The 27,121-nt window shown below is 50.3% G+C and overlaps 2 non-coding genes across 2 annotated transcripts; both read right to left on the bottom strand.

Annotated features, from left to right (window-relative positions):
- Positions 1-5,796: 5,796 nt before the first annotated feature.
- On the bottom strand, positions 5,797-5,869 carry Trnak-cuu (transfer RNA lysine (anticodon CUU)). Its single transcript has one exon. It is a non-coding gene; the product is annotated as a tRNA-Lys (tRNA).
- Positions 5,870-13,556: 7,687 nt separating this feature from the next.
- Trnak-cuu (transfer RNA lysine (anticodon CUU)) lies at positions 13,557-13,629 on the bottom strand. The gene has a single exon. It is a non-coding gene; the product is annotated as a tRNA-Lys (tRNA).
- Between the last annotated feature and the right edge of the window lie 13,492 nt (positions 13,630-27,121).

Below are 27,121 nucleotides of genomic sequence, written 5' to 3'. Positions count from 1 at the left end.
GGGTTCGAGCCCCACGCTGGGCAGAACGGAATTTTGTTCCGCCACAGATGTAAATTACCGTTTTTCTGATTAACGTGATGTAATGGAAATAGCAACTTAGAACTTTGCCTAGGTCTCCATCAGTCGTAAGGAAACTGTATTTGAAGGTGAAGGTGATTTTGTAGACATGTGTGAAAGACATCTTCTGAAATGGAAGTGGTGTTGGTTGGAGAGCACATCGGTTACATGTCAGATGTGTAGCCAAGCAGTAATGGTGCGCCACAGCTGCAAATATTAGTCGGTAATATGAAGTGTTGTCAGCTGAAGCCTGATGATCCTGACGACCGTAAGGACGAAGTATGCAAAAGTATCGCTGGGCCACGCCCCTTTACCTCAATGGCAGAGCACTGGTTAATAAACCTACGGTCGTTAGTTCGATCCTCACAGGATTCAAACGAATTTTGGAAATTAGTTGTGCGTCATGGCCATATAGCAAACAGTATCTGGAACGACGAACAATTCGTGCGACTGCTACGGTCACAGGTTCCACTCCTGCCTCGGGCATGGATGTGTGTGATGTCCTTAGGTTAGTTAGGTTTAAGTAGTTCTAAGTTCTAGGGGACTGATGACCACAGCAGTTGAATCCCATACTGCTCAGAGCCATTTGAACCATTTTTGAACAATTAGCGACAAGCGTTTTATTTAGATTTACTCTCAGATGTGATTAAGGCGAATGGCGCAGATAAAGCATTTGCCAAAGCGGTACAGCATAAGGTGGACGAGGCAGTTTGAATTATATTTTGTAGACGTATTTTTCACCTATCTCAGAGCCTCTCGCGGTCGTCGTCGTCACTTCTGCAGAAGTAGCAAATGGCCATCGTAGCAAATGCGGCGAGGGACGCCCTGCCTTCGATTCCGAATGTACAAAGTGTGTGGTCTTGATTCCCAATCTCTATTTGGTCGGTCTCGTAAGGGGTTGAATGTAATGAATGGGTGGGAAACAGCGAGGGGCAGCGGCTGTGTAGAACGAAAACACAATTCCTCAGAGATGTGAACGTAACGAATGAGTCGTATGTAAGGAATGCTTGGTCGTCAGTGACCGTGTCGCCTAATGGATAAGGCGTCGGACATCGGATCCGAAGATTGCAGGTTAAAATTCTGTCACTGTGGTGTTTTTCCAATTCTGCACAAGAAGCATACCGTTTTAGTTTAAATGTTGAGCAGTACGAAATCGTCTGAATGTTGCTGTTGTCCATTTCCTGCTTGGAGATGCGCTTGAGCTTGAAACACACACAACAAGAACGGTGTTAACTAGCGAAATGGTCGGCAGAGTGCCGTCACCGCGAATTTTGGCTGGCACTTGCACATTTAAGACATCATCGAAAAGTAACTCGTTCGGCTTATGAGTCACATCAAGTATGTACGTTAATTTCGACGCCACTAGCGCTGCAGGTTTTATGCAATTCCTTTACCTCTCAGAAATGATTATGAAATTAAGAGAAGTATGTGACAAGTGTGACGTTAGGAAAACATTAGGGAGCATGGAGAAATTCTGTATGGGACCACCTAACCCAAACGTGTACAGTGTGACGTGCGACCCGGCACCTATTCACCGAAGCAGCCCAGCTAGCTCAGTCAGTAGATGTTGAGACTCTTAATCACAGGGTTATGGGTTCGAGCCCCACACTGGGCGGAACGGAATTTTGTTCCACCACAGATGTAAATTACCGTTTTTCTGAATAACGTGATGTTTTTTTCCGTTATTATTATTTTAAACCTGTTTACCGGCAGGCCTGCAGCAGCATACTACGCCGCTCTTCGGCGGCAGAGAAACATACAAGACAGAAATGATGACAATGTGAGATGAATAGATGGTGGACATATAAACGGAGAAAAACACTTTTTAAAATACACGGAGTCGTTCACAGGCATAGAGTCCAAGATAAAAATTGTTCAGGCACCGGGACACATACATTGACGAAAGTTGTCACATGTGAACGTAGGTGCACAAAACGAAGAATACTGCACCACTTAAGCAAAAGCGACGGCACTGGGACACACACATAGACGAAAGTTGTCACACATGAACGTAGGTGCACAAAACGAATAACACTGAACCACTTAAGCACAAACGACGGCACACACAGAAACACGATGCGGTGATCTCTGCCTCGCGAATGTTCACTAACCGTGTACGAGTCCACGGACTTGCCAAGACAGGGAGAGGGAGAAGGAGAGGGGAGAAACGATGCCAGGGGTAGGGGAGACAGGAGGAGGGAAGAGGGGTGGAGGAAGGGGACGGGGGAAAAGGAAAGAGATGGGAGGGCGATTGCCAAGAGGAGAGGCCACAGGAAGTGGGGGCGGGTAGGATCATAGTTGATAGGAGGGGTAAATGGAGGGGAGGAAGATATCATCAGGGAGGGACAGGACTACATTGTAGAGCCTGGCAAAGGTGGAGAGGAAAGAGGCAGGACCTTCGCGAAGGTGACGATAGGTGACACGATCGTGACCAGGAGCGGTGTTGCGTTTTGTGCACAGGGTAGCAACGAGATCCTGTGTAGTGATTGGGGCATTGAGTTCCGTGTGTGTAATGTTGTCCAAGTACTGGAAACCAAGTGCGAGGGGAGGGACAGAGGTGTCAGTTAGATCGCGAACATCTGGGAAGAGGGAGCAATCGAACTGGGGATCATGGGGGATGGAAACTACATCGGACAGGTAGGAGGCAAAGTGATTGGCCTTACTAAGGATGTCAGGGAAGGGAGAAGAGTATAGTAGGGGGAGGGTTTAGTTCCGGTAAGGCGACGGAAGTCTGTTCAGAACTTGGACAAGTTGTTAGGTAGGGTAGCATTTAAACAGGTGCACGTCTGTCGACAGTCCTGGCGTTTCTTGGCCGCGAGCAAATTACGAATGTGTCGCTGGATTTGCCGGTGGCGTGGTAGTGTGTCCGGGTCACGTGTGTGGAGGATGGCACAGTAGAGACGGCGGGATTCCCGGAGGAGGAGGACGGCCTGTGGGGGTAAGGTAGGACAGTGGGGGTGGGTGGCGACAGTAGGGACGTGGGCCTTCACGGCCTCCGACAAGGTCTCCTGGAGAAAGGTGGTGGCATGGGATTCATCGTCAGGGTGACGTTAGGTGAAGGTGTGGCTATTGACACGGGTAGAGAGGGTATCCCGGTAGGCATTCCAATTGGTACGGGAACAGTCATGGTCATACCTAGGAGGAGGGTCATGACGAGGGTTGGGGTGGTTGCGACGACCGTCTGAAACGGTGAGGAAGATAGGGAGATGGTCGTTACCAATAGGATCCAGGACATCCACCATTATGCGGCCAAGGAGGTTGGCGGAGCAAAGGACAACATCAGGAGTGGAGATGGATTCGGGACAGGTGTGCTGGGGGATGGGGATGAGGTCGCTTTGAAGAGAGGAGAGGAAACAATGCCACCACCATAACTGGGCGGCGGAACGACTGTGGATGTTGAGGTCGGCGGCGATCACATAGGAGGAGAAAGTACGGTCAACGTGGGAGAGTAAGTCGAAGGGAAGAGTGGCGTTAGGGCGGACATAGATGGTGGCGCAGGTAACGGTAAGTGCGGGGAAGAAGAGACTAAGGATCAGGTGTTCGGTGGGGTCAGGAAGGAGAGGTTGGAGCCGAACAGGGATCTGGCGGCCGGGGAAGAAGACACTAAGGATCAGGTGTTCGGTGGGGTCGGGAACGAGAGGTTGGAGCCCAACAGGAATCTGGCGGTGGTGACCAATGGCAACTCCGCCACGCGCAATCGGGAGGGGATTATCAGAACAGTGAAGGAGGTATGGCGAAGTGTGGACGGTGTGGTGGAGTTGGAGGAAGGTTTCATTGAGGAGGAAGGCGTCCACGTGGTGGGTGGCAAGGGTGTGCAGGAAGAGATTCTTGTTGGTGGGAAGGGAGCGGATGTTGTTGAAAAGGATACAGTGCTGTCGCGCCATGTCAGAGATTTAGACAAGGGTGTCAAGACGAGAGAAGGTGAAATGTGCCTGGTTGCTGGAGTAGGTGGCATACATTTTCAAGTGGAAAATGGGACGGGCGGCGAGGGAGACCTGTTGAAGGGTGTGAGGGAGCTGGAAAGGGTGGACGTTTTGTAAGACAATGGTGAGGAACCTGATGATGTCCTCAGCGGCGGGGTGGGGCAAAGGGAATTGCCAGGAGGTGTGGGAGCGTCCAGAGGATGGACAGGTACAGTGAGATCAGGAACGGTCAGAGGGGGTAGGGCTTTACACTTTTGGGAGTAGAGGGGATGGGGGAGATTGCAGGTATTGCAGGAGAGAGGGGATTGGAGGTTAGGGCACTGCCAGAGGAAGTGCACTTGTCTACAACTCGGGTAGGTGGGAGCGTCGCTGCACTCGGCTGTCGGGTGAGCATTATAGTGCACCTCTGGCAGCACAGGGATTGAGGAGGGGAACGGGAGGGGTCGATTTTGTAGCGATGGTGGAAGAGGAGGGCACCCTCCTTCAGGAGACGGTCAATCGAGGGGGCGTCCTCGGAGAAAACCTGCATAAGGTGGGTGGGGCTGGCCGAGTTGAAACTGTGGCAGACTGCCCGCACCTCCAGCGTCAGATGGGCCTTAAGCTCCCCCAACACCTCCTCCTCCGTGATCGACAGACTGAGCCAAGTGATCACGACAGTGAGTGTCGGCGGGCGACGAGGGGTTTGGGGCTGGTGGTGGGAGATGGAGACGGAGCAGGGGTGAGGGAAGCATTGGGGCCAAAACGGGTGACAGGGAGGCGGGAGAGGATGTCAGTATGGATGGTAGCGCTGGGTGAAGAAATGAGAATGGAATCCCGTGTGGGAGTGAGGAGAGAGATGGGAGCACCAGGGAAGTGTTGGCAGAGGAGGAGTGAGAGATTCCGGGCCTCAAGAAGGGAAGGATCGGGACGGGAGAGGAGGTATTTGTATAAAGAGGGGGGGAGGAGGAGGAGGCGGCGGGAGCAGGACCAGGTGGGAAGACATCCATGGCATCCTGGGTGAAGGAGGATGGGGCGGGGCCTTTTTGGGAGCGGAAGAGGTGGTGGTGCCACTAGGGATCTTAACGGCAGTAGATGGGTGGGTGGTGATATGAGGGATGGGAGCTATAGGGAGGTGGTGGGAAAGGGCAGGTCACGGCGTGGAAGCAGCAGTCGGCGCCGGAGATGGTGACGGCTGGCCGGCTGGCACATGAAACCGTAGCGTTTCGATTAGTGCGGGAACTGCACAATCGAAGGGCAGTAACCTTACGGAATACCGCCGAAGAACCTATGCTGTATTGCTTTGGCAAATGCTTTATCTGCGCCATTCGCGTTAATCAGATCTCAGAGTAATTCTAAATGAAACGCCTGTCGTTCCAGATAATGTTTGCTATGCGGCCACGACGCGCAACTGATTTCCAAAATTCGTCTGCCTCCGGTGAGGATCGAAATCACGACCCCTGAATTACTACACTAGTGCTCTGCCACTGAGCTAAACAGTCGCAGCCTAGAGGTACTTTTGTGTACTTCGTCCTTACGGTCGTCTGGATCATCAGGCTTCAACTGACAACACTTCATATTACCAACTAATATTTGCAGCTATGGCGCACCATTACTGCTGGGCTACACATCTGACACGTAACCGATTTGCTCTCCAACCAAGACCGCCTGCATTTCAGAACATGTCTTTCACACATGTCTCCGAACACACCTTCTCCTTTAAATACAGTTTCCTTGTGACTTATGGAGATCTAAGCAAAGTTTGAAGTTGCTATTTCCATTACTTCACGTTAATCAGAAAAACGGTAATTTACATCTGTGGCGGAACAAAATTCCGTTCTGCCCAGCGTGAGGCTCGAACCCACGACCCTGAGATTAAGAGTCTCAACCTCTACCGACTGAGCTAGCTGGGTTGTCTCGGTGAATAGGTGCCAGGTCGCATGTCACACAGTACTCGTTTGGGTTGCGTGGTCCCATACAGAATCCCTCCATGCTACCTAACGGGTTCCTAACGTCACACTCGTCACGTACTTCACTTTATTTCATAATCGTTTCTGAGAGGTAAAGGAATTGCATGAAAACCTGCAGCGCTAGTGGCGTATAAATTAACACACATACTTGATTTGACTCATAAGCCGAACAAGTTAGTTTACGATGTTGTCTTAGATGTGCAAGTGCCAGCCAAAACTCGTGGTGACGGCACTCTGCCGACCATTTCGCTAGTTAACACCGTTCTTTTGGTGTGTGTTTCAAGCTCAAGCGCATCTCCAAGCAGGAAATGGACAACAGCAACATTCAGACGGTTTCATACTGCTCAATAGCTACACTTAAACGGTATGTTTCTTTTACAGAACTGGAAAAAGAGGACCGTGACAGGATTCGAACCTGCACTCTTCGGATCCGAAGTCCGACGCCTTATCCATTACGCAACACCGTCACTGGCGCACTGGCGCACTGTCCCTCCCCACACACCTCACTTACGTCATTTGTACATCTGGCAGAATGAATTTAATTTCCCATCTTTGCCACAATTCTCCATCTCAAATTTCACTACTAAAAATACGATGCTACCTCTTGCTGTGTTCCATCCCAAGTTACATTCAAACCCTTACGACGCTTATCAAACAACAAATTGCAAATGAGCTTCATTCGCTTAGTGCCATCTCAGTCGGTTGTAGACGGTGCCTCACACTATGTCATACAATGGTGAGTTGCCGCTATTACCAAAGCGGCGGCGGCGCCGCCGCCACCGCCGACAATCGCGAGTGTCTTTATCTGTGGTAGAAAATACATCAAAAGAATTAAGTATTTCACGTCGGCCATCTCCAGAGACTGCCAGAAACATCACTTTCTCTTTTCTTTATTGTAATTTTAATCACCTCATATAAGGCGGGCTGGCAGCAGCATATTACCATGCTCTTCAGCATTGAGTGCTACAATAATATGACATAGAGGTGGCACAGACAATACAATAAAAACGGCGGGCAAAAAATGTAGATACAAAAAACAGTAAACATGAAGCCGTTCACGCTGGATGAGAAAAAACACCAACATTTGTTGACACAGTGCACATAACACGGATGATTGCGACGGCACACGTGAACAGTGGTGGCATGATGGCGAAAGGACACTGAACACAAAACGAAGGCAAACACACGAGACACTGATGGCGATGATCTCCGGCGCGCGAATGTTCACTAAGCGTGTGAGAGTCCAGGGACCTGCCAAGGGAGTGGGAGGAGGAAGGGGAGTGGGAGAGTGAGAGGGGAGGGCAGATGCCATGGGCAAGGGAGACATGGGTAGGGGACGAAAAAGGGGGAGCAGGGGGAAGAGTGGTAGAAGAAGGCGACGGGGAAAAGGAAAAAGAAGGGAGGGAGGGTGCCAAGACGAGAGGCCTCAGGAAGTGGGGTGGGTAGGATCAAAGTTGATAGGAGAGGTAGATGGAGGAGAGGAGGACATCATCAGGGAGGGGGAGCTGCCGGAAGCCACCTTGGGAGAGGGTAAAGAGGGTGGAGAGATGGAGACCGGGTGGGACGTGGGAATACAGGCGCGGCAGTGGGCGGTGTTGAGAGAGGATGGGCGAGACAAGCGGGTGAGGAGAGTCGAGTTTGCGGGAGGTGTACAGGATCCATATCCTTTCAAGGAAAAGGAGGAGGTGGAGGAAAGGAATGAGATCGTACAGGATCCACGTGGGGGAGGGGAAATCGATGTGATAGGCGAGGCAGAGAGCATGGCATTCAAGGATTTGAAGGGATTTATAAAAGGTAGGGGGGCAGAGATCCAGGCTGGATGGGTGTAGCAGAGGATAGGGCAGATGAGGGATTTATAGGTGTGGAGGATGGTGGAGGGGTCCAGACCCCATGTATGGCCAGAGGGAACTTGAGGAGGCAGAGTCGGGAGTATGCCTTGGCTTGGATTGTCCGGAGATGGGGGGTCCAGGAGAGGCGACGATCGAGGATGACGCCAAGGTACTTGAGTGTGGGAGTGAGGGCGATAGGACGGCCATAGATGGTAAGATAGAAATCAAGGAGGCAGAAGGAAGGGGTAGTTTTGCCTACAATGTTTGCCTGGGTTTTGGAGGGATTGACCTTGAGCAACCACTGGTTGCACCAAGCGGTGAACCGGTCAAGATGGGATTGGAGAAGGTGTTGGGAGTGCTGCAGGGTGGGGCAAGGGCAAGGAAGGCGGTGTCATTGGCAAACTGGAGAAGGTTGACAGGGGGGGGTGTGACGGTGGCGGCATGTCCGCCGTATTCAAAAGGTACAGAACGGGGGAGAGGATGGAGCCTTGGGGCACACCGGCAGAAGGAGAAAAGCTGTAGGACTCCATGTTATGGATGGTGACGTAGGATGGATAGTGAGAGAGAAAGGAGCCGATCAGACGGACGTAGTTAATGGGAAGGGCGAAGGTTTGGAGCTTGAAGAGAAGACTGGAATGCCATACATGGTCATAAGCTCGTTCGAGGTCCATGGAGAGAAAGATAGTGGAGCGACGGGAATTAATCTGGTCGGAAAGGAGATGAGTGACGTGAAGGAGAAGGTCGTCAGAAGAGAAGGACGACCGAAAGTCACACTGGCTAACCGGAAGGAGGCGGTGCTGGCGTAGATGCTGGTGGATGCAGCGGGTGAGGATAGATTCCAGGACCTTGCTGAAGAACGAGGTATGGCTAATGGGATGGTAGTAAGAGATGGCGGACGGCGGTTTGTCAGGTTTAAGGAACATCAGGATACGTGTGGTTCACCACAGGTCAGGACAGTAACCGGTGGACAGGACTACATTGTAGAGCCTGGACAAGGTGGAAAGGAAAGAGGCAGGAGATCCGCGAAGTGCTGTATCCTTTTCAACAACATTCGCTCCCTTCCCACCAACAAGAACCTCTTCCTGCACACCCTTGCCACCCACCGCGTGTATGCCTTCCTCCTCAACGAAACTTTCCTCCAACCCAAGCACACCGTCCACACGTCGCCCCTTCAGCGCTCCAATAATCCCCTCCCGATTACGTGTGGCGGAGTTGCTATTGGACACCACCGTCAGATCCCAGTACGGCTCCAACCTCTCCTTCCCGACCCCACCGAACACCTGATTCTTAGTCTCTACTTCCCTGGCCTTACCGTCACCTGCGCCACCATCTATGTCCGCCCTAACGTCCCTATTCCCTTCGACTTCCTCTCCCACATTGACCGTACCTTCTCCTCCTACCTCATCGCCGCCGATCTCAACATCCGTATTCGTTCCGCCGCCCAGTTACGGCGGTGGCATCAGTTCCTCTCCTCCCTTCAAGGGGACCTCATCCCCATCCCCCAGCATTCCGTCCTGAATCCAACTCCACTCCCGATGTTATCCTTTCTTCCCCTAACCTCCTTGGCCGCATAACGGTGGATGTCCTGGAGCCTAATGGTAGCGACCATCTCCCTGTCCTCCTCACCGTTTCCGACGGTCGTCGCCCCCACCCCGACCCTCGTAATGACTCACCCCCAAAGTATATCCATGACTATTCCTGTGCCAACTGGAATGCCTACCGGGATACCCTCTCCACAAAAGTCGATAGCCACCCCTTCACCTACCGCCAACCTGACGATGTAACCCATGCCGCCTCCTTTCTCCAGCAGACCTTGTCTGAGGCCGTGGAGGCCCACGTACCTACTGTCGGCATTCACCCCGTCTGTCCTACCTTACCCCCACAGGCCATCTTCCTCCTCTGTGAATCCCGTTGTCTCTACCGTGGCTTCCTCCACACGCATGACCCGGACACCCTATGACGCCACCGGCAACTCCAGCGACACATTCGTAATTTGCTCACAGCCAAGAAACGCTGGGACTGGCGACGGACATGCACCCGTTTGAATGCTACCCTACCTATAAACCCGTCGAAGTTCTGGTCAGCCTTCTGTCGCCTTACTGGAACTAAACCCTCCCCCTACTATCCTCTCCTCCATAATGATCACCCATTCCCTGACACCCTTAGTAAGGCCCCTACCTCTCCGATGTATTTTCCATCGACGACGATCCCCAGTTCGATTACTGCCTCTTCCCGGATGTCCGCGATCGAACTGACACCTCTATCACTCCCCTAGCGCCTGGTTTCCAGTACCTGGACAACATTGCACACACAGAACTCAATGCCCCTACCACTACACAGGATCTCATTTCTACACTCTTCACAAAACGCAACACCGCTCCTGGTCACGATTGTGTCACCTACCAGGTTCTACAATGTAGTCCTGTCCACCGGTTACTACCCCGACCCTTGGAAAACCTCACGTATCCTGATGTTCCTTAAATCTGGGAAACCGCCATCCGCCGTCTCCTCCTACCATCCCATCAGCCTTACCTCGGTCTTCAGCAAGGTCCTGGAATCTATCCTCACCCGCCGCATCCATCAGCATCTCCGTCAGGACCACCTCCTTCCCATCACCCAGTGTGGCTTTCGGCCATCCTTCTCTTCCGACGACATTCTCCTTCACCTCACTCACCTCCTTTCTGAACAGCTTAATTCCCGCCCCTCTGCAATCTTCCTCTCGCTGGACCTCGAACGTGCTTATGACCGCGTATGGCATTCCGGTCTCCTCTTCAAACTCCAAACCTTCGCCCTTCCCATTAATTACGTCCGTCTGATCGGCTCCTTTCTCTCTCGCCGTCCTTCCTACGTCACCATCCATAACACAGATTCCTACACCCTTTTTCCCTCCGCCGGTGCGCCCCAAGGCTCTGTCCTCTCCCCCCTTCTGTACCTTTTGTATACGGCGGACATGCCCCCGTCACCCCTCAGTGTGGAGAGGGTATCCCGGTAGGCATTCCAGTTGCCACGGGAATAGTTATGGACATACTTAGGGGGAAGGTCATGATGAGGGTTGGGGTGGGGGCGACGACCGTCTGAAACGGTGAGGAGAAAAGGAGATGGTCGCTACCAATAGGGTTTAGGACATCCACCGTTATGTGGCCAAGGAGGTTGGCAGAGGAAAGGAGAACATCAGGAGTGGAGTTGGATTCGGGATGGGTGTGATGGGGTTGGGGATGACGTCGCCTTGAAGGGAGGAGAGGAACCGGTGCCACCGCCGTAGCTGGGCGGCGGAACGACTGTGGATGTTGAGGTCGGCGGCGATCACGTAGGAGGAGAAGGTACGGTCAACGTGGGAGAGGAAGTCGAAGGGAATAGGGGCGTTAGGGCGGACATAGATGGTGGCTCAGGTAATGGTAAGGCCGGGGAAGAAGAGACTATGGATCAGGTGTTCGGTGGGGTCGGGAAGGAGAGGTTGGAGCCGTACTGCGGTCTGGCGGTGGTGACCAATGGCAACTCCACCACGCGCAATCGGGAGGAGATTATCAGATCGTTGCAGATGGTATGGCGAAGTAGGGACGGTGTGGTGGGGTTGGAGGAAGGTTTCATTGAGGACGAAGGTGTCCATGCGGTGGGTGGCAAGGGTGTGCAGGAAGAAGTTCTTGTTGACAGGAAGTAAGCAGATGTTGTTGAAAATGATACGGTGCTGTCGCGCCATGACAGGGATTTAGACAAGGGTGTCAAGGCAGGAGAAGGTGTCGGGCTCTACATTTCTGGGAGTCAGTGGGGTGAGGGAGGTTACAGACATTACAGGAGGGGGGGACTGGAAATTGGGGCACTGCCTGAGAAAGTGGGCTTGCCTACAGTGTGGGCAGGTGGGGGCCTCGCGGCACTCAGATGTCGGGTGCTCATTATACCGCAAGCAACTCTGGCAGCGGAGGGATTGAGGAGGGGAACGGCAAGGGTCAACTGGGTAGCGGCGGTGAAAGAAAGGGCACCCTCCTTCAGGAGGCGGCATGCTCGGAAAAGACCCGCATAAGGCGGGTGGGGCCAGCGGAGTTATGAATGCGGCGAACTGCACGCCCCTCCAGATGAGGATGCGCCTTGAGCTCTGCCAACACCTCCTCTCCGTGATCGCCGGACTAAGCCGAGTGATCATGGCGGTGAGGATCGGCTGGCGACGTGGGGGTTGGGGTTGGCGGGAGGGAGATGGGGAAGGAGCAGGGGTGAGGGAGGCATTAGGCCCAAAGCGGGTGACAGGGATGCGGGAAAGGAGGTCCGTGTGGAGGGTAGGGCTGGGGGAGGAGATGAGCACCGAATCACGACGAGGAGTAAGGAGGGAGATGGGGGCACCAGGAAAATTCTGGCAAAGGAAGAGGGTGAGTTTCCAGGCTTCAAGATAGGAGGGATCAGGACGGGAGAGGAGGTAGCAGTAGGAGCGGGTGGAGGAGGATGAGGAGGGGGGTAGGCGGGGAGACATCCATGGCATCATGAGTTGGGGAAGGGGGACAAGGCGGAGCCTTTTTGGGAGTAAAGGAGGCAGGGGTGCCACTGGGGCGCTTGACGGCAGCGGAGGAGGTGTGGGGGATGGGAACGACTAGAATGTGGCGGGGAGTGGCAGGTCCCGGTGCTGGAGTCGGCGCCGGGATGGTGAGGGTGACAGCGAAGGCGACAGTGATGATGATGACGATGAGGGCGACGGGGAGAGTCGAGCATGAGCTGTAGCTCTCCGGGCAACCATCCTAGTGGGGGCCGCAGAAACGGAAGGAGCAGGGGGAGAGAGGGGAGGGAAGGGATCGGAGGAGGCATGGGAGGGAGGAGCCGGGGATGGGGCGACAAATAGGGAGGGAGATGGGAGAGTGAGGAGTGGGGGGATGGACTGAGAGGGGAGTGATGCGGCACACCATGTGATAGTGGTGGCAGCTGCTGAGGGGGAAGTGTAGATGATGGCAGTGGTGGTGGCTGTAGAGGAGCTGCTGGGGTTTGACATCATAATGAGAGGAGAAACACAGAACAAGACAAGGAAACAAACGAGAGATGGGCAGGGCGACGAGAGACACAGAGTACAAGGTGACGAAGAATGAAGGAGACTGGGGCGAAAGCCCCACTCTGCTGCCGCTGGCGGTGGGGGTGATTCGGTTGGCTGGCTGGTGGTGACGCCTCCGCTGCTGCTGCTGCTGGAGGCAGCTAGGACCACCGCTGGCTGCTGGTGGCGACCGGGGCTGTCACTATCACTTCAATTGGTACCGCAACAGCACAATTGAAGGGCTGTATACAAGCGAATTACCGCTGGAATAGTCGAAAAATCACTTTCTGGTCCCTCCTTTATGAACACCATTCGGACTATTCAGCTGCGAGAGAGTATTTCTTAAATACTGCTCACACTTATAATTTTTTTTTATCCTTGAGGTGCTGTTACAAAATTCATTTGTCTACTGTGAGGATCGAACTCACGACCTCTGGTTTATTACACCAGCTCTCTGCCACTGAACTAAGGAGACGCCTCCTGGCGCTGATTTCAGGTACTTTGTTCTTATACATTAGTGAATCGGAGCCCTTCAGCTGGAAACGCACCTCTTTAGCGACCACTATTTGCTTTTAGTTAGCACACCTTCTGCTTTCCTACTCATCTCACACGATATCGATGTACACCTAAAATTCCAAAACAACACATTTGTTTCACTTCACAGTCACTTTTCGCATCAAATACCATTCCTCTGACATTGATACAAAGCTAGGCATCCCCATAATCCGTTACGTTCAATACGCAAGGCTCACGAGAGGAGAGCGAGTTGCATCTGCGTAGACACAAATTTCTGCGACACCCAGCGTGGGGCTCGAACCCACGACCCTGAGATTAAGAGTCTCATGCTCTACCGACTGAGCTAGCCGGGCTCCACATGACACATTACGCGTCATACATTACTGATGGGACCGGCGACCATCTATGGAAGATCCTCCTGACTACAGCTTATTTCCTGCTGCCACAAACGAGCTACAATCCTATTCAATGAAAAATTGTCTCCGACAGGCATCAAATCTGCTTGAAATGATACATAGCCTGCTGCACCATTATTCAACACACATTCTCGATTGTGCTCAGACGTCTGTGGCCTAGCTCTTGGGTCCTGAATCAGATGCAGGAGTTGCTACAAAAACTCTCCTGAAGGGCACTATGCCGAAAATTTTGCTACATATCACCCTTTTCTTGCTTGTGCTTCATGTAGGCGCCGGTTTGCAGCCACGAAGTGGACAGCAGCAACTTTCGACTAGTTTTGCAGTACTCAAACAACACAGTGAAACAGCATGCATTTTTTGCACAACTTCAAAAAACACGACTGTGACAGGATTCGAACCTGCAATATTCGGATCTGAAGTCCGTCGCCTTATCCATTTTTTTTTACACTCTACCACTTTATTTTAATTTACTTGTTCCTCAACATGAAGGGAGTATGTTAGTTTCTGAATGATTAAAATGCATTGTCAGATGTGGAGATCGAACCCATGCTCGCTTTTGGGAACCAGAGCTTAAATCTTGCACTTTAGACCGCTTTTCTTGTTTTTTTCTTTTTTGGCGCCTTAGGCCGCTTTTGTTTTTTTAACCACTTCTTTTTAATTTTTTTTGCCCTACGTGTTAGGTATCCTTGCCACTTTTTCTTCATTAGTATTTTTTTTCATCCATCCTAGCTGAAGCCTATTAGCATGTGACAGGGGGGGGGGGCAAAGAGGGCAGGGGTCATAGAACACGAGGCCTGGCCACAATGGCCCCACCCGCCTCTCACTGATTTTCTTTGTCAACAGAGACTGTGTTCGAAATAGTGTGTAAGTCTGTAAGTGTGAAACCTTAGCTGCTTTTCTGTTAGTTTTTTTATTCTTTTCATTTTTTGAAAGTATTGTAAAATTATTGTTTCTTCTTTTATTATGTCCCATGGCGAAAGCAATATGCATATCCCTTTTTGTTTAATATCAAATCTAATTTAAAAAATAACGGTTCTAAATCCATTAGACAAGAAAACTTTTTCGACTTCACAGTAATACATCTTGAATTTGGATGAACACTCGTGAGTCCACCAGAGACGATCGTTGTCAGTGGGTGCCTGAGATCAATTTGAAACAGACTGACACTGAGACTGGAACTCGTCATAGTTGTGTGCTTGGTAGGGACAGATGAGAGGGGCTACTGCATTGTCAACAGACTAACCGATCCCTTGTTTTTCAAAAACAATGTCCAACATACTGCCAAAGATTTTTTTTCAAATTTCCTGTTAGTTTTATTCTCCAATAAGCAGTATGCATGTATGCCAAAAATTCGACTAGGTTGTCGCCGTCCCGTCAGTTGATTGTATAATGCACGTAATTTGCCAATATCCACATCATTGCAGTAGTCTTAGCTATAGGATAGTAGTCCTTATCTGGGATCGTGATGATAGTGGTCGTGATACTCGCTGGCGAGCTTCTTGATAATAGTGCGAGTTTTTCTCCCACCCATCACCAGTTGTTTAAGTGTCCACAGCAGGTGAAACGATGAAGCAAAGTGTCGACTAAACCACACTTAACACATTTGTCAGAGGGATGTACGCCTATTCTGTGTAATTTATCTTTAGTGGCAATGGTATCATTCACCACCTGGTACCAAGTTGATGCAACATCCCATGTATGAATCTTAAGACTAACTTTCCTCCATTGGATCTTCCAGTTACAAGATGGAGTTTTTGCCTCAATTGTATTACATTTACACATCTTAGTCCATTTCTCCATAACTTCATTCGTTGTCAAATGCGGGTTTCGTAAGATACTTTCGCCTACATAACTTGTTTCAAGGAAATATTCTCGTACATGTTTCCATTAGAAGTTTATGTTGCTGATGTCGATGGGCGGATGCATGTTTCCGGGGCAAATGATGTGAAACAGACTTGCAGTTATGTTTGAGTCACGACTGTATAGCAGGCACGAAGTTCGTTTCAGAAAAAGGGCGTTGGCTTTTTTATGGATGTCAGTGAGCCAACACGCCATCGAGTCGTGATTTTGTTAGTGTGGCAATGTCGAGTTTAAACATATTCCCTTTCCACACGACTCTGCTAGCCATTTGCAATATTTTTCTGGCCTAGACTTTAGATATGGGAAATACTTGTGCCAAGTAATATGCTTTGGAGAAAATACATATATTGACAATCTTGATCCTTTCAATCAAGTTCACAGAGCGCCAGTCGTTTTCAGCAATGAGACCATGCATGCTTTTCGTAACTGCTTTCCAGTTTTTTGCCGCCATTTTAAGGGGACATTTGTCGACGATGATACCTAGTGACTTAGGATTGCGCACTTTTTGGGCCCAGGGTATGGATACATGTGCAAGACCTCTCACATTAACCAGTTTGCATTTTCCTTCATTGAATTTAGCTCCAGACACCTTAGTGTAGTTGTCGATTACCTTTTTAATCGTCTTTACGTCGTTTACGCAACGAATAACTGCTGTGACATCGTCGGCATAGGCACCCACTGCAAAACGTGCTCTTGATATTGAGAGACCTGGTAATGTGGACTCCAGTTTTCTGAGGACAGGTTCCAGAGAAAAGGCAAAGAGCAACATCGAGATAGGACTTCCCTGTGGGACTCCTCTCTTAAGTGCGATCGGTATTGTTGACTGCCGTTAACACACAATCGGGTGGTAATGCCTGTGATGACATTGCGGAGTATGGTTACTGATATGTTATCTAATCCAATCCTTTCCATGATCTGGAGGATGTAACGGTGACTCACACGGTCAAAAGCCTTAGAAAGATCGACAAACAGTAGAGCACAGTTGATGTTGGTCGCCACTGTGATCGAAATTACGTCCCTGATTTCAGCTATTGTGGTCATTACGCTTCTGCCAGGGATGCAAGACTGACGATCTTTGATGACACGCCGGGCTATCGAGATCAGTCTACTGTTTATCACTCTGTCAATAGTCTTATAATCAAAATTTAACAGTGTGATAGGCCGGAAGTTATCAGTTTGCCTGTGACCTCTTTGTTTCGGTATGAGCACTGTTCTACCTTCTTTCAACTCGTCCGGTATCCTGTGGGCTCGTTCATTAATAATTTCCATAAGGGTGGGTCCAATGACATGCCAAAATTTGTGATAGAATTCTTTGGGGAGCCCATCTGGACCAGGGGATTTCTTGCAAGGGAACCGACAATTAAGTCTAAGACATCTGAAACTGCGAAATCGGCAATAAATTCATTGTTGTCTTCTGCAGTTAAGTTACTGACCAAAGTCTGAAGGAAATCAGACGTCAGATTTTCATCAAACGGATTGTTTGAGTATAATTCACTATAATAGTGATAAAAACCGAGATGATCACCATTTGGGGCAGCTAGTTCATCAATGAAGGACCGCATGTGATTGGAATGGTGTTTGATGAGATGGTATAAGGAAGTCATTTCTCTGTCACTAACAAATTTGGTCTTAGCTTTAATTTTGAGGCCATCTAATTGCCGTCGCTTAATGCTTAACAGCTTCACTTTAACTCTCTGGATTTGTGCAGCAGAAACGTTGGAGTCGGGAAATTTGTCATATAATTCTCTTAAAACGGCATAATAAAATTCTGTTGTCTTCTTGTTATCCGTCGCTTTCTGATAGCAGTAAGAGATCAAACATAGTCGCAGTTTTCTTTTAGCTGTGTGTGTCCACCACTCTAGTTTAGTTCTGGAGCGGAGACATAAATTCCATGTTGCACAAACGTCATGTTCAAGCTCCAGGTCTTGAAGATGAGAAGTGTTAAGCATCCACTGCCCTTTGAACCTTTTCGTTGGTTGCTTGTCGAGATTTAAGGTGACAGCATAGGCACAATGGTCAGAGAAGGGAGCCGGAATAACATCAGTATCAAGAACACGGTTGCTGATGTGAGACGATATATAGATTCGGTCAAGTCGACTACTTGAAGTAGGGGTAAAAAAGGTATAGTTAGCCAGGGTAGGATGCAGAATTTCCCACGTATCTTTCAGTAGAACCTTGGTGACGAGTTCATGAAGTTCATGACAGTAATTAAAGTGTGGCCTCTGATCCTTCCGATGTACCACGCAGTTAAAATCACCACCTAGGACAATGTTCACGGGGTCCTTTCAAAGCAAATAAATGACTTCATCTTTAAAATAGGCACTTCTCACTCTCTTGTAACTGCTGCAGGAGGGTGCTTACACATTGACAACTGTGACATCAAAGATTTTGCAGCTAATACCGCGACCAGATTCAAGTTTTTCGACTTCTGTGATGGGGATACCATTACGGACTAGCAAGGCTGTGCCTGTATGAAGTTCGTGAGCTACGTTTTCAATGGATTGCAAACCAGGAATGTCAAGACTTTTGACTGCCACCTCCTGGAGTAGAAAGATGTCTGCTTCAGATTCGTAAACGAATTGCCGCAGCATTGCTACTTTAAGGTCGGATTGCAGTTTGTTAATATTTATGGTTAACAGTTTATAGGCTTGAGACATGTCTACATTCGGCTTAACTTAGACATTGAGGACAGTCAGTTTGTCATACGAACTACATCACAGAAAATATTGAAAAAAACAGACAGAACTAAACAGAAAAACAACATATAGAGGCCTTCTGTCCGAACGCAACGTCACTACGCCGTAACCAAGTATCCATTAAGCGTTACTACTGTGGGGGTGGATCTCGCCGACACTTTGGGTTTGACTGCCATCAAGTTCCTCATGCACTATTTCGTACCCGATATTCTTCTGTTGCAAATCGGATTTCCCTTGTTGCTACTGTTGTGATGGCGATGGATGGCGAGAAGCCGAAAGATTAGGCTGCGGTTTGAGTTTGCATCGGACCGGGGTTTGAGATGCCGATAGTGTTGTCGAGTCATCCGCCTTCTATGTTGCTGTTTCCGTCTGACTGACACTTGTGAGCTGTTGTTTGGCAACAGCTTTCTCCTGTTTGTTTCAACCTGAGGCTTGTTGTCGTAGTTTGTTGTAGAGCCGATGTTTACCCGCCACTTCCTCAGGTTGGTCGCGTTGAGGCGGCTGTTGTGCATCGCCGGTGACACTCAAGGTTGTTGTCAGTTGCTGTTGGTCGGTAGGATCCTCCGATTTCACATCCGATTTGTTGGTGGCAGGTGGTACTGCAGGATCGATCTGCATACAATCGGCTTCTACTAAATCTCTGTCAGCTGAAGGCCGTGGTTGTCTCATTGTGGGAGAGGTGCGAGATAATTAATCTTCTGAATGATTATCGCTTTGCTCCAGTGGCCTTTTTTTATTCTGTAAATCAGTGTCAGTGGGAACAGATTCGAGATTCGTCGGTGCTACGGTAGGTGGAAATTCAGTGACACTGCAAGGAATGTCAGGTGAAATTTCCTTAGCAACATCATCTTCAGGTTGGACAGGTGTACCATTCGCCATAACTTCACTGAGTGTCAATTTGCGTCGCTGCATGAAGGTAGTTTTTAAGACAAACACACGGCAGGGACAATCCCGCCCAAAATGAGCTGACTCATTACAGACATGACATGTAGGGATTTGTCCAGTATAAATAATGTGAGCCTTGTGACCTTCAACAGAGGTATGTGACTGGATATTAGTCTTAACTTCCATTTCAACCGACCTTATTCCATTAAAGCACTGGAGTTTATAATGCGGCGATCAGCATTCATTAACGATTTCTTTAACATCGCCATATTGAGTCAGAGCGACCTTAAATTTTCGTTTTCAAGTTCAATTGGTAAATTAAGAACTCTAACAGTCCGATATGTAGTATCAGCACTTTTGATAGAAACCATACTCTTACTACCGTCCCTATGGATAAAATCGACTTGGTTGCCAAACTTGTTGCGAATTTTATCAACCATTAATGGATTGAAAAACTTAACTAACACACAGTAGTTGTCCGAATCAAGCCGGGTAGTATGAACAGAATCCAGATTAATGCCAATTACCCCTGTCAGCCATTCGTGCACCTCGAGAGCAGACGGTTCAGCTCGGCGAGTATCCTGTTCAAACGAAAAAACCAGGGTGTTCTTCCTGATGGAGGCAGCCATGTTGTGGAGCACCGGTCGGATTACGGTCAAAAACCGAAAATCCGTAGAGCGGCGAATATCCAAAGACGTAACAAATACACAAAACCGATCCTAATTTTACCACTGAACAGAAAGCACTACACACGAAACGGTAATCACTAGCGTAAGCGCTGTAGTCACGGAGCGGCGGCATGTACGTCCGTACATGATGGCAGCTAGAGCCAGAATGTATCCATTAGGCCACACGGTCATTGGCGCACTGTCCTTCAAAACACCTCATTTTCGCCATTTGTACACCTGGCAGAATGAATTTAATTTCCCATCTTTGCCGCAATTCTCCATCTCATATTTCACTACTAAAAATACGACGCTACCTCTTGCTGTGTTCCATCCCAAGTTACATTCAAGCCCTTATGACGCTGATCAAACAACAAACTGCAAATCACCTTCAATTTCTTAGTGCCATTTCAGTCGGTTGTAGGAGGTACCTCACCCTATGTCACACAATGGCGAGTTGCCGCTATTAGCAATGCGGCGGCGGCGCCTACGACGACGGCAACCGCGAGGGTCTTTATCAGGGGTAGAAAATACATCACAAGAACTAAGTATTTCACGTCGGCCATCTCTGGAGACTGCCAGAAAAATCAGTTTTTTTTCTTTATTGTGATTTCATTCCCCTGCCCCATATGGGCAGGGGAGGGCTGTCAGTGGCACAATCCGCTGCTCTTCAGCCGAGTGACACTACAACTAAAACAAGAATAAACTGATACATAAATAAGGAAATAAAAAAGGGAACATAAAACAGTAGGGGGAGAAAATGGATGTAAAATATACACTGACATGGACACTTTCATGAGGGACAGTTAAAAAAATGCACCAGTAAGTTAAAAAACACAGTTGGCGATTCTTAAAAAACAGAAAAGACACTGAAAGCGCAGGCGCAGGTTAGAAGTCGGACACAGTAGTAAAAACACTTCAGAACAACACATTTAAAACCCACTTGGAGCACACACGATGAACAATAAAACTGCCAGGTGGGACCTTCCGAGGGAAAAGGTCAGAGAGTATGGGAAAGGAGGGGAGAGCAAGGGGCAGCTGGGGAAGCGGCGGGATGAAGAGAGGAGGGGCATCAGTGGGTTCACAAAGAGGCAGGAGACACATGGGGTGGGGGAGGAAGAGGGAAGACAGGGCTGGAGGGAGCGCAGAGACACTGGAAGGAGGCAAAAGAGATGGTGGGGGAGTATGATGGGGAAGCCGCTCAGGAGGAGGGAGGGGGAAGAAAGGGAGCCCAGAGGAGGAGGCAAGAAGAAGGGGTTAGAGTTGGTAGGAAGGGTAGATGTCAGGGCGAAACTCATCATGCGGGAGGGGTAGACGGTGGAATTTGTGTTGGGAAAGAGATAGAGGGTGTGGAGATGGAGAGTGGGTGCGACACAACGGTAAAGGTGTTGCAACTGGTTGGGGGTTGAGAGGATGGAAGAAACCAGGGGGTGAGGGGGATCAAGGCGGCGGACAACATAAGAGTGTGCAGATGTGTTCAAGGAAAAGGAGAAGCTGGGGGAATGAGATGGGGTCGTAGAGGATGCACGTGGGAGACGGAAGGCTTATGCGGAAGGCAAGGCAGAGCGCATTGCGTTCGAGGATTTGGAGGGCTTCATAGAACTGGGGATGGGTGGAAATACAAGCGACACTGGCATAACAGAGAGTGGGGCGGATCAAGGATTTGTAGGTATGAAGGATGGTGGAAGGATGCAAACCACATGTCCAGCCGGACAGGAGTTTCAGGAGGCGGAGGCGGTTGTGAGCTTTGTTTTGGATGGTAAGGAGATGGGGAGTCCAGGTGAGGTGGCGTTTGAGTGTCAGGCCAAGGTATTTTAGGGTAGGAGTGAGGTGGATAGGACATCCATAAATGGTGAGGTAGAAATCATGGAGGCAGACAGAGCGGGTGATGCGGCCTATGATGATCGCCTGGGTCTTTGAGGGATTAACACGGAGGAACCACTGATTGCACCAAGTGGTGAATTGGTCAAGGTGTGTTTGGAGGGTATGTTGGGACCGTTGAAGGGTAGGAAAAAGGGCTAGGAAGGCGGTGTTATCAGCGAACTGGAGAAGATGAACAGGAGGGGGAGGCTTGGGCATATCAGCCGTGTACAGGAGATAGAGGAGAGGGGAAACGACAGAACCTTGGGGCACGCTGGCAGAAGGGTAGAAAGTACGGGAGTTGGAATTGTGGATAGTCACATATGAGGGACGATGGGAGACGAACGAAGCAACGAGACACTGCAATCTTCGGATCCGAAGTCCGACGCCTTATCCATTTTTCTTCTTTTTTTCGTTTTTTTGCTTTTTTTATTTTAGGAAGGTGTTGTTATATATTTATTTGCATGTGTTTTTGTATTATTCACTAATATCGTGAAATTATGTGAACACATCGGCGAAAGAGAAAGAAATATAAATTCTGGTTAAAGAAAAAGAAAGGAAAAAGGAAAAGCAAAAAGAAATAAAATCCGCGCAATCTGCGACGTGCCATCCCATCCACGGAGGTCAGAAGTAGGATAGATCATAGCCGGTTGAAACTCAGACACCGCCGGGGAGGAGGGGTAGGTGCCCTCTGAGCTAGGCACCCCCCAACTAAGTGGAGGTCTAACAAAGACCACTCGAAGATAGTTAGCAATAATGTTCGGTAACATGGCGTGTTTTCGAGAGCTGCAATGGGCTGTTTGTAAATAGGTCCAGAAGTCGAGGCGGGAGTTAGGTCCCTCATGAAAGAGATAAGCGACCGCCCACCCTTTCACCCATGTAATAGCATGACATTTGGCAGCGAGAAAATGTCGGTCCTATGGTTATTGAAACATTCGAGGTTCGATTGTTCTGTTGGCACCCGGAGATAGCAGGCAATGATTTGCTGTACGAAGCGCCATACACCTTGCGATGAGGCGCATGTAAGTCGGTGTTCATCAGTGTCCAGTTGCTGGCAAAGGAGACAGAGAGGGGACTTTGACAAGCCAATGTTGTGCAGTCGCTGCTTCATGGAAAATTTCCTGTTGACTATGTGATACCACAGTGCCTGGACGTTCGTAGGGAGGAAGGGCTGGTGGACAGTAGTCCACACTATGAGCCACTGGATGGAGGGATGTTTGGTCTCCATCACATTCCGGAGCACAGAAACAGGCTGTAAAAATCCTTAGTCCTGGGTGGACGTGTATCTGGGAGACTGGTATGTGTGTAACTGTAGTCGACGGCAAAGGTCGAAAGATGGGACAAATGAGGTACGATATGGCCGACAGACACCAGTGGTGAGGTGGAAGCAGGTAGGAGGACCTCAACCAAGCTGCGTGTTAGAGATGTACCCTGGCCTATCCACTGTTTTCTCATGGTATTCACGTACAAGGCGGCAGCTCGCAGACAGACATTGACAAGCCCAATGCCACCATACCGTGTGGGCAGGGTAAGTGTCTCATAACACAGACTTTGAACATTGAACCAGCCATGAGATAATAGCCAAAATCCGCCTGAAGGTTGCGCCCAATTGCAGTAGGCAGAGGGAGAACTTGCGCGATGTGAACCAATTTTGATGCCACATAAAGATTAAGAAACTCAACCCGTTGAAGTGTGTCCTGGCGGCACAAGAGGTTCTGGCGGACGTCGTTGCGGATGACGTGTAACAGGCGACGGAAATTCGTTGCCACTGTGCATGTGACAGTGGGGGTAAAGGTAATGCCCAGGTACCGGAAAGTCCGCACAAGCGGCAGGGGTGCCACTTCACCCCCCTGGAGGCCTCGTCCAATGTGCATTGCAGAAGATTTGGCGACATTCATGGCACTGCCAGCGGCAGCCCCATAGCTGGTAATCAATTCGAGGACTTCTCGAATATCAGAGCCGGAGCGAATGAGGAAGAGGAGGTCATCAGCATATGCCCGACAGCGAAAAGTGTGTTGGCGTAGGATGAGGCCAGAGAGCTTGGTCGTCAAGCCACCAATAAGGCGCTCAAGGGCAATGGCATGCAGGAGGGCAGAGAGGGGGCACCCCTGCCGTATCGAGCGACAGATAGGTATCGGCCCTGCTAAACGTCCATTTACTTGGACACGTGCACTGGCACTGTCGTAAAGACGCCAGATGACGTCGAGAAACAGAGGGGGGATGCCCATTCGGGCTGCCACCGAAAACAGGAAACGATGATGCACTTTATCGAAGGCGCTGTCGAAGTCTATAGCGACGACCCCACTGCACGGAGTCTGCAGGGCGCCGCCATCGCGATTAAGTCTGGGCATTCCCCTGTGGCAGTCTGTATATTAACCTGTCCTCCAGGTGTCGTTTGCTCTGACGAGAGGATATGAGGGAGTACTGTTCGGAGACGCATTGCCAGTAAGCACGCGAAATCTTGTAATCGGCATTGTGTAGGGTGAGCGGTATGTAACTCGTGACCATCGACCCACAGGCTGGTTTGTGGACTGGGATGATGTTGCCCTCAGCAAAGGCGGGTGGGATTGCGTGGTCAGATGTCATCAGTTCTTGATACACAGTCGTCCACCGTGGTGCCATGAGGTCCCAAAAGGAATGGTAAAACTCAATTGGTAAGCTCTCAATGCCGGGCGATCTGTTGACAGCACCTTTGGCGATTGCGTTGTTGACTTCATCTAGGGTGACCGCCACTGTCAAAGCATCCGCCTCTGTGTGGGGGAGCGTGTGTGTGACGTAATGCAAAATGGAGTTGTCTGCTGCAGTTTCAGCGTCTTCTTCACTATAAGTACGACGGTAGTGCTCGACGACTGCGTGGAGGATGTCATTCTGAGTGGTCATCTGCGTGCCATGAGGCGTGGTCAGAGTGCTGATGATCTGCCGACGACGTCGTCGTTTGTCGGACACTATATGATGCATTGGATGGAATTTCTAAATTCGCGTGATCGTCACGTCGTGTCCGTATTACGACCCCTTGCAGTTTCCGGCGTGCCAGAGCAATTATCTTCGCCTTAGTTCTTTGCTGTTCCAACTGGTTGTCTGGGGTAGGCGGTTGAGCGTCCAGATCTCGTAGAATCGCATAATAAAAGTCAACAGAGGTGCATTGCCAGTCAGCCATGTCCTTCCCGTATCTCATCAGTGTCCTCCGGGTCGCCGGCTTGGTGCAGTCCAACCACCATGTCAATGTCGAGTGGTAGTGAGGAAGGCCTCTTTCGCAGGCTGTCCACGTTTCAGTGACTTGTTGCCGACACGCCAGGTCATGCAAGTGTGACGTATTGAGTTTCCATGGCGCACGGCTGCGCCATACTGATTGCGGCGGAAGGAGGACCGTATAGATGTAGGCGCAATGGTCGGAAAAGGCCAGCGGCCAGAGTTCGGCGCCCCGTATCGCAGATATAAGAGTTTATGAGACATATATCCTGTCTAGTCGGCTTGCGGAATGGCTGGTAAGAAAGGTATGGCCAGAATGGTCACCGTGTTGAACTTCCCAGGTATCGTGAAGCAGGAGGTCTCGCACCACTCTACGTAATTCCTGGCATGTAGTATAGTGGGGAACCTGATCTTTAGGATGCAGAACGCAGTTAAAATCACCTCCTAGTAGGCAATGGTCATAATGCCCTAAAAACAGGGGAGCGATGTCCTTGGAATAACACTGGGCTCTTTCAAGCCGTCAGTCGGGGCCTGAGGGAGCGTAGACATTAATGATGCATGTCCCCATGGCAGTGAGTGCCATGCCCCGAGCTGATGGAAGGAAGGCGACATCTGTCACAGAAATCCCGTGGCGGACGTAGATGGCCACTCCGCGGCCCATAGGATCACTCGCGGAGGCATGGGTGGTATAATCATTGATATACGGGAGACTAGCCAAGTGAACTTCCTGCAGAAGGGCGAAATCTATATCCAAGGCCCAGAACATCTCCAGCATAAGGCGGATTTTCATCCTGAAACGGATGTTGTTGGTGGCTATCCGATAGGCCTGGTGTCGGATTGCTGGAGGCTGGTCCACTCCACTGTCCGTGCAAGGGTGAGGGCGTAGCAGTGGAACGTTATCCCGCTGGCCCGCAGGAGAGTCTGGGGAGAGTATGATTACTGGTGCGGCCGTGACGGCGCAGGGCCCCGTAACGGGTCCTGTTCCTCGAACTCCTCCTCGTGCCACGCCGTGGAAGCGGACACTGGTGTATATTCCATTCTGTCTGCAGAAGATGTAGTAATGGTGCATGGTGTAGTGTTGCCTGTGATATGTTCATGATTTAGTTCAGCACAGGGCGCAGGCACACCGGTAGACGTCTCCGCGCTCATAACGCCTTCGTCAGCAGTAGCGGGTTCTGAAGCCTCGCGCTGGTCAACGGTTACATCCTCCTCGACTTGTAACGTGTCCTCTTGGCCGGAAACTGTGCGACGTCTTCACTTGCGACGTGTGACGTTTCGGAGAACGTTGTTTCCTTGTGCGATTCTCCGTCTCCGACGACGGAAGGCAGTCGCGTCGTTCTGGCAGAAAGGCCGCTGTAGGAACGATGAGTGAGTCGATCTCCATCGTGTTTATGAGGTCAGGGTCAGCGTCCGGTTGCGTCGGCATCGTTGTAGCGGCGTCGCTGGCCGGCCGAGGCGGCGGGCCGTCTGAGGCGCTTTCTATCGGCGTTTGGTCGGACTTGTTGGTGGCGTCGTTTGTGGTGACCGAGCGACGTTGCGAAGCGGTAGGAGACGCTAGAGCAGCGGCATAGATCACCAGTAGCACTGTAGGTTGCGACATGGGTGCTTCTTCAGCAGCTGGAAGTTGCGTAATACGCCGTTGTAGGCATTCGGATCTAAGGTGACCTTCTTTGCCGCACCCAGAACAGGTCCGAGGCTGGCCGTCGTACATAATTATTGCACGGCATCCGCCGATCTGTAAGTAGGACAGGGCGTGGCTTCGGAGATCAATGGTGACCGGGCCGACCCAGTTTAGGACAGGATACATCCGAAACTGTGTCCACCTCTCCGCAGTGTGGCCATGGACTGTGCAGTATGGGCAGATTGTCCCGGCGACTTACTCAGCAGGAAGCTCGAATGGCAATTCGAAAATGTGTATCGTTCGCATACCTAAGCCTGCGTGGTCGACGGTTACCTCTCCTACATTGCCATCAGCATGACCGAAGCAGAGCCCCTGTTTGGTCTCACATAGTACGCGATCGTATGGTGCATCGTTAATGATTTTCACATAGACCATGCTGCTCACGATTGACAAATGTATGCCGACAATATCGGTCGCCGCGATCTTCACTTCCTCTCGCAGAAAACGCTCCACCTCGAGTGCTTTGTGTCAGGCATAATCGTTGCAGAAAGTAAATCGGAGTGTAGATTTACGGTAACGGTTCGCCATGGATCATACAAGGTAAGCCAGCACTTAAGCAACGGCCGTCAGAATGTAAACAAGGCGAGCGCGCT

Source organism: Schistocerca gregaria, chromosome 7 (assembly GCF_023897955.1).
Source record: "Schistocerca gregaria isolate iqSchGreg1 chromosome 7, iqSchGreg1.2, whole genome shotgun sequence".
In the NCBI taxonomy this organism is placed as follows: domain Eukaryota; kingdom Metazoa; phylum Arthropoda; class Insecta; order Orthoptera; family Acrididae; genus Schistocerca; species Schistocerca gregaria.
The sequence above is the reverse complement of the archived record's forward strand: the minus strand, read 5'-3'. Positions and strand labels throughout refer to the sequence as shown.